This window comes from Psammomys obesus, unplaced genomic scaffold, assembly GCF_907164565.1.
Source record: "Psammomys obesus unplaced genomic scaffold, mPsaObe1.curated_primary_1811, whole genome shotgun sequence".
In the NCBI taxonomy this organism is placed as follows: Eukaryota; Metazoa; Chordata; class Mammalia; order Rodentia; family Muridae; genus Psammomys; species Psammomys obesus.
The window spans coordinates 675,002-682,662 of record NW_026594216.1 but is presented as its reverse complement, the minus strand read 5'-3'; positions in this window follow the sequence as shown (position 1 = coordinate 682,662).

Sequence of the window (7,661 nt, the reverse complement as noted above, 5' to 3'; positions counted from 1 at the left end):
CTGATGAGACCTGATAGGCTAGGGTCAGATGGAAGGGGAGGAGAACTTCGGTAGGGGCATGGAAGAAGAAGAGGGAAGGAGGGTGGAATTGGGAGGGGGTGAGAGGGGGCTACAGCTGGGACACAAAGTGAATAAATTACTATAAATAACAAAAAATAAATATGAAAAAGGGAGATGCTATGCAGAAATTCAAATGATAATTATGAAATAATTTAAAGTATGCATTAATAAACTTGAAAATCTGGAAGTGACAAATTCTTTAATACACATGACTTACAAAAACAAAACAACAGAATAGACTGTACAAAACCTAAACAGTTTAACTATGTGCAATGAAGTTGAGTAAAGGATATTATTTCAACCAAAAAATAAACACCTAATCCAGTTTTTACTACACTTTAAAGAACTAATATAAATACTTTCTAAGCCATTCTATAAACCAGCACTTTGTGGAGAACCTTGGCAATAGCATGAGCTGTTTGGGGGTTTTCATGTGGCTCCTTTGGCCAACAACAGTGAGGCAAGCTATAGCTCTCACCACAAAGTGAAACTACTAGTGCCAAAAGTGGGTTCTATGGCCAAAGGAGCTTCAAAGCCAAGCCCCCAAACAACTCAGGCAGGCTATTGACAAGTGATGGAAAGTCTTTATTACAAAAGAACAACATTTAGATAACGCAGTGAACATAGAGAAGTTAAGCTCGTGTCTACTACAGCATTCACTCCTACTGACTAATTTTCATAGTACTGGAATGTATTCTGAATGCTACCAGAAAAGAACGGTCACTACCAACCCAGCTACAAACCCTGTGATCTACAAAGGTGACCTACCTGAAAGCTGTATTGGTGCAATAGTGGCACTAAAGTAGTGAAAGTAACTAGCCATTATCTGATTGGATTTTATGGCCACTCTGTGAGCTGGAACTCATGTCTGACACTGGCTGTGTGGCCAAGAATCTTAGACTAGATTAGCTATGTGCCTAGACGAAAACAAAATACTACTGTTCTACTAAAGAGCAGGCTCCAAATGATATTCTTTTATACTCATATATCAATGTCTTGATCAACTATCATCAGAGAAGGTTCCTCCTATACTCAAGACACACAACAAGACAATGTGAAAAGAGTAAGAGACTCAGATCTAAATTGGATATCTTCATCTAACTCCTCCTTTCATGGCTCAGGGAATTACGCTTAGGAAAAGTCAGAAAGAATGTAAGAGCTAGCAGGGGCAGGTGACACTAGGAATATAGTCTTCTATACACAACAGGACATATGAATTCAGAGACTGTTGCAACATGCAGTCTTACAGTGCCTGCATTCACAATGACAGATGGATTCCCTGCAGGCTTCAATTTTTCAACAAACCTACTTTATTTGCGGTTCTTAAGTGCCTTTATCCCATTCCAATCCACTGATCAGAAGTACAGGAGAAAGAATGTTATTAGAAAAGGATGGTATGGACCTTTTTAGACATAGTTCATTGGGGCGAGTCCACTGTTCATTGTCTAGATACCAACAGTCCAGCCCAAATGTCAACACCAAACAGAAACACGAATCATTAGGATTCAGCAGAAACAGTAAGACTCCACTGAATCAAAACAAGTCATCAAAAGCCACAAATATCAGTCAGATTGCCATGAGAAGTTCTCTGCTCTGGAGCATTGTTCTCTGAGGAGTAAAGTGTAGAAAAAGGAAGACCAGCAAAGTGATGTGTGCCTTACAAAGAGTAGTAAGGCAAAAAGCATTTTCTCACTGTCTGTGAGCTTCTATATATCTCCTCTCCCCAGAGCCCACCCATGGATATTTCCAGCTGGCAAAAATCACGCTCCTTGCTTGGAGACAGCTCACAGCAAAACATCATATGCCATCTCACAGGACAGGCAAATGTGACCTGCCTGTCAAAACATCACATGTCAAAACTGAGTCTTCAAAGAAACCAGAAATGTAAACTTCAGGTCCCAGCACTGAGAGGGCTAACAGGAAGGAACTCCCATCTCTAACCAGGACACTGTCTCCAACTGATAACAGTTTACAAAGAAAAAAAAATCTTGTTTTCTTTTATGAAGTCTCACTGGGTATAAAACCTACACTTAAGAGTAAGCCCCTTGCCCAGCAGTAGATGGCAACACTAAATGAAAATGATATTTTTGTAGATTTTTTTTTTTTGGTCTCATATTGGTAAGGGAATTTTAAAAATCTTACTGATCCTTTGCTTAGATGTATGGTTTCTGTTTTTGTGTTTGTGTGTGTTTCTTGTGTATTTTCTTTGCTTTCTTCAGTTTTTTTTTCTGATTTGTTTGTTTCTGCTTGTTTTTAAGAAGAAAGAGAAAGAAGAAGGCAAGGCATAGAGTTAAATGGATGGGGAGGCTGGGAGACTTGGGGAGGAGATGAAGGACATGAAACTGTGATTAGAATATATAATGTGAAACAATTACTTGCAACTAAAAACAAATATACCACTTATACCACTCTCATTCAACATGATGCTTGAAATTTGATCAACAAGACAAAGGAAAGAGATAAATAATAAGGATTCAAATATAAATAGAATAAATTTAAATCACCCCCTTTTAATGGACATACTATAATTGGAAACCTTTCGAGGTCTACTAAAAATCTTGTTGCTGGTAAACAAATTAACAGGATAAGAAATTAAAATAAAAAATTAGGTTGTCTATGTACCAATGAAATAGAAATCAAAGAAAACATTCCAATGATAATAGTATGAAAATTAAATGAAATCTGAAGGAATAAACCTAACTACAGAGCTAAAAAAAACCTCTACAATAAAAATTATAAAAGGCTGGAAAATATATTGAAATTACTAAATTATGGAGCCCTCTAATAGCCAACAACAACTGATCTGCAGACTATTATTGTGTAAAAGGGCATGATACTGAAAGTGATTTACATTTTACTAAAAGTGAAATTCATTTCAACCTCATCAAAACAGTAATATCATTCTTCATCACAATAGAAAAGCAATGTTAAAAATTATAGGGAAGCACAAAAGAGCTTGAACAACTAAAGTAATCCTGGACAAAATGAATAATGCTGGCATTAACACAAAATTTACTTCAAAATATACTGTGGATCTATAGTAACAAAAATATCATGGACCAGCATAAAAACAGACATGCAAACAATGAAGTAGATACAAGACTCAGCAAAAACAAACAACTACAATAAACTAATTGTAGCAAAGTTGCAAAACCTACACCTTGGAGGAAAGATGGACTCTCTAATGAATGCTGCTACAAACACTGGATATCTACATGTAGAAAATTAAAACCAATTCTGTATCTCTCACCCTGTATGATTATCAACTCAAAACTGATCCAAGACCCTAACATAATACATGAACCTCTGAGATTACTATGGGAAAATAGAGGAAGCACTTCAAGATACTAATATAGAAAACAATTTTCAGAGTATGACTCCAAAGGGCAAAAAGCAAAATTAAGAACAGACGCATTGATATCAATATTCAACAACTTTTTCAGGAAAAAAAACAACTTTGAATCATAAAATTAGGTCTGGAAAGATAGCTCAGATGCTATCTGATCTTCCATGTGATCTGAGTTTAGTTCCCAATACCAACGTCAGGTGGCTATTACCTACTTTATCTCCAGTTCCAAGGTATCTCTCTCTCTCTCTCTCTCTCTCTCTCTCTCTCTCTCTCTCTCACACACACACATACACACACACACACACACACACGCAAACACACACTGCCACAACCAACAACAAAATAAGAGAAATCAACAACCATTGATCATTAATATCCCTCAATATCAATGGTCTTAATTCCCTAATAAAAAGACACAGGCTAATAGAATGGACGTAAAAAACAGGATCCATTCTTCTGCTGCACAGAAGAAACATATCCAAACATCCAATATAGACATTACCTCAGAATAGAGGGTTGGAAAATTTTTCTAAGCCAAAGGACCAAAAGAAAATAAAAAAATAAAAAATAAATAAAAAAAGCAAGCTGGTGTAGCTATTCTAATATTTAACAAAATAGACTTCAAGCCAAAATTAATCAAAAAACATGGGAAAGGATACTACATACTTATAAAATGAAAGATCTATCAAGATGACATTTTAATTCTTAACATCCATGCCCCAAACACAAGGGCATCCACATTTGTAAAATAAATATTATGGTAGCTTAAATCACACATCAAGCCTCACACAATAATAGTGGAAGATGTCATTACCCCACTCTCACCAATGGACAAATCATCCAGACAAAAACTAAACAGAGAAGTAATGGAACTAGCAGACATTATGAGCCAAATGAACCAAATAGAACATGAAAGAATATACTGTCTTATCAACACTTCATGTAACTTTCTCCAAAACTAACCACATAATCAATCGCAGTGCAATTCTCAGCAGACAGAATAAAACTGAACTAACCTCCGATATCTTATCAGACCACCATGGATTAAAGCTGCATTTCAACAGTGGAAACAACAGAGAGCCTGCAAACTCATGAAAATCAAACAACTCTCTATTAATAAGTACTAGGTCAAGGCAGAAATAAAGAAAGAAATTAAAGAATTCCTAGAATTCAATAAAAATTAATGCATAGCATACTCAAATTTATAGAATACAATAAAAATGGTGCTAAAAGGAAATTTCATAATATTAAGTCCTTCAAAAAGAAACCGGAGAGATCCAATACCAGAAACTTGACAGCAACCTGAAAGCTTTGGAACAAAAAGAAGTAAACCTAAGAAGATAGACATCAGGAAATACTCAAACTGAGAGCTGAAATCAATAAATTATAAAACAAAGAGAACAATACAAAGAATAAATGAAAAGGGTTGATTCTTTGACAAAATCATCAAGATAGACAAACTTTTAAACAAACTAGCTAAAAAGCAGAGAGAAAATATCCAAAATAACAAAGTAAAAAACAAAAGGATGACATAACAACAGACAATGAGAAAATCCAAAAAAATTGTTAGGTCTTACTTCAAAAGTTATACTCCACAAAACTGGAAAACCTCAAAAAAGGACTATGTTTTCAATAGGTATCACCTTACCAAAATTAAATCAAGACCAAATAAACAGTTTCCATAACCTATACTCCTATAAAAATAGAAGCAGTCACCAAAAGTCTCAAAACCAGGAAAAGCAGAGAACCAGAATCTTTTAATGCAGTTCTGCCAGAGTTTTCAAAAAGAGATAATGCCAATACTCCTCAAATTATTCCACAAAATAGAAACAGTATGAACACTGTCAAATTATTTTTATGAGGTTACAATCACTCTGATAATCACACAGAGATTCAAAGAGAAAGAAAATTAGAAACCGATTTCTTCCATAAACATTGATGCAAAAAAATACATGATAAGGTACTTGCAAAAGAGGTTAAAAAAGACATCAAGATCATTCATTGTGATCAAGCAGACTTTATCCCAGAGATGCATGGGTAGTTCAATACATAAAAATCATTCAGTGTAATCCACCACATACATAAACTGACAGAAAAAAAAACATAATTATTACATTAGTTGCTGAAAAAGCCTTTGGCAAAGTAAACACCCCTTGATGATAAAAGTCTTGGAAAGATCAGGGATAAAACGGACATACCTAAACAAAATAAAGGCAATTTACAGGAGGCCAGTAGTCAACAATAAATTAAACTGAGAGAAACTGAAAGCAATTCTTCTAAAATCTTGAACAAGACAAGCCTATCCACTCTCTTCACATCTATTCAATACAGTTCTGAACATGCTAGCTAGTGCAATAAGAGAAGTAAAGGAGATCAAAGAGATACAAATTGGAAAGTGTGATGTCAAAGTATTGCTATTCACAGATGATATGAGAGTATATAGATAAGTGATCCCCAAAATTCTATGAGGAAACTCTTAGAGCTGATAAAGATTTTAAGCAAAGAGCCTAGATATGAGGTTCACTCAAAAAAAATTCAGCAGCCTTCTAATGTAAAAATGACAAATGGACTGAAAAAGAAGTCAGGGAAACAACACTGTTTCAATAGCCACAAATATTATAAAATATCTTGGGGGTAACTCTAACTAAAGAAGTGAAAGACTTACATAATAGTAACTTTGAGTCTTTGAGGAAGGAAATTGAAAAGATACCAGAAGATGGAAAGATCTCCCATGCTCATGGATTGGTAGGATTAACATAGTAAAAATGGCCATTTTGCTAAAAGCAATCTACAGATTCAAATCAATACATCAAAATTCCAACACACTTCTTTACAGACATAGAAAGAGCAATCCTCAACTTCATATGGAAAAATTAAAAACCCAAAATACCTAAAACTATCCTGTACAATAAAAATTTGTGGAGGTATCAATATTTCTGATTTCAAACTGTACTACAGAGCAATAGTAATAAAAACCACATGGTATTAGCATCAGAGATCAACGGAAGGGAACTGAAGGCACAGAAATAAATTCATACACCTATGGATGCGTGATTTTTTATAAGGAATTGTGAAACATAAAAAGGAAAAAACACAGCAACTATAACAAATGGTGCTGGTCTAATTAGATGTTGGCATGTAAGTATGTAAGGAAGGATGTAAGTAGATCCATATCTACCACCCTGCACAAGACTCAAGTCCAAGTAGATAAAGACCTCAATATAAAACCAGATAACCTAAATCTAATAGAAGAGAAAGGGGGGAATAACCTTGAAGGCATTGGTATAGGAGTCAGCTTCCTAAACAGAACACCAATAGTGTGGGAAATAAGATCAAAAGTCAATAAATGGGACTTCATGCACCTGAAAATATTCTGTAAGGCAAAGAACACTGTCAAAAGGATAAAATGACAACATATAGAATGGGAAAAGATTTTCACCAACCCGACATATCCAAAATATATAAAGAACTCAAGAACAACACATGAAAAAAAAAACCCAAATAATATAATTAAAAATGGGGTACAGATCTTATCAGAGAATTCTCAACAGAGTACTCTCTAATGGCCATGAAGCACCTAAAGAAATGCCCAACATCCTTAGTCATCAGGGAAATGCAAATCAAAATGACCCTGAGATTTCACCTTACACTCATCAGAATGGCTAAGATCAAAAACTCAAGTGACAACACATGCTGGAAAGGATGTGGAGAAATGGGAACCCTTCTCCATTGCTGATGGGAATGCAAACTTGTACAACCACTTTGGAAATCAATGTGGCACTTTCTCAGATAATTAAAAATAGTGCTACCTCAAGATCCAGCTATACCACTCCTAGGCATATATCCAAAATATGCTCAAGTACACAACAAGGACATTTGCTCAACTATATTCATAGCAGCTTTATTTGTAATAGCCAGAATCTGGAAACAACCCGGATGCCCCTCAGTTGAGGAATGGATACAAGAAATGTGATACATTTACAAAATGGAATACTACTAAGCAATCAAAAACAAGGAAATCATGAAATTTGCGGGCAAATGGTGGGAACTAGAAAAGATCATCCTGAGTGAAGTATCCCAGAAGCAGAAAGACACATAGGTTATATAATCACTTATGAGTGTATATTAGACATATAATATAGGACAAACATACTAAAATCTGTACACCTAAAGAAGCTAATCAAGAAGAAGCAATCTGAGTAAAATGCTCAATCTTCATTCAGAAAGGCAAAGAGGATGGAAATCAGAAGAG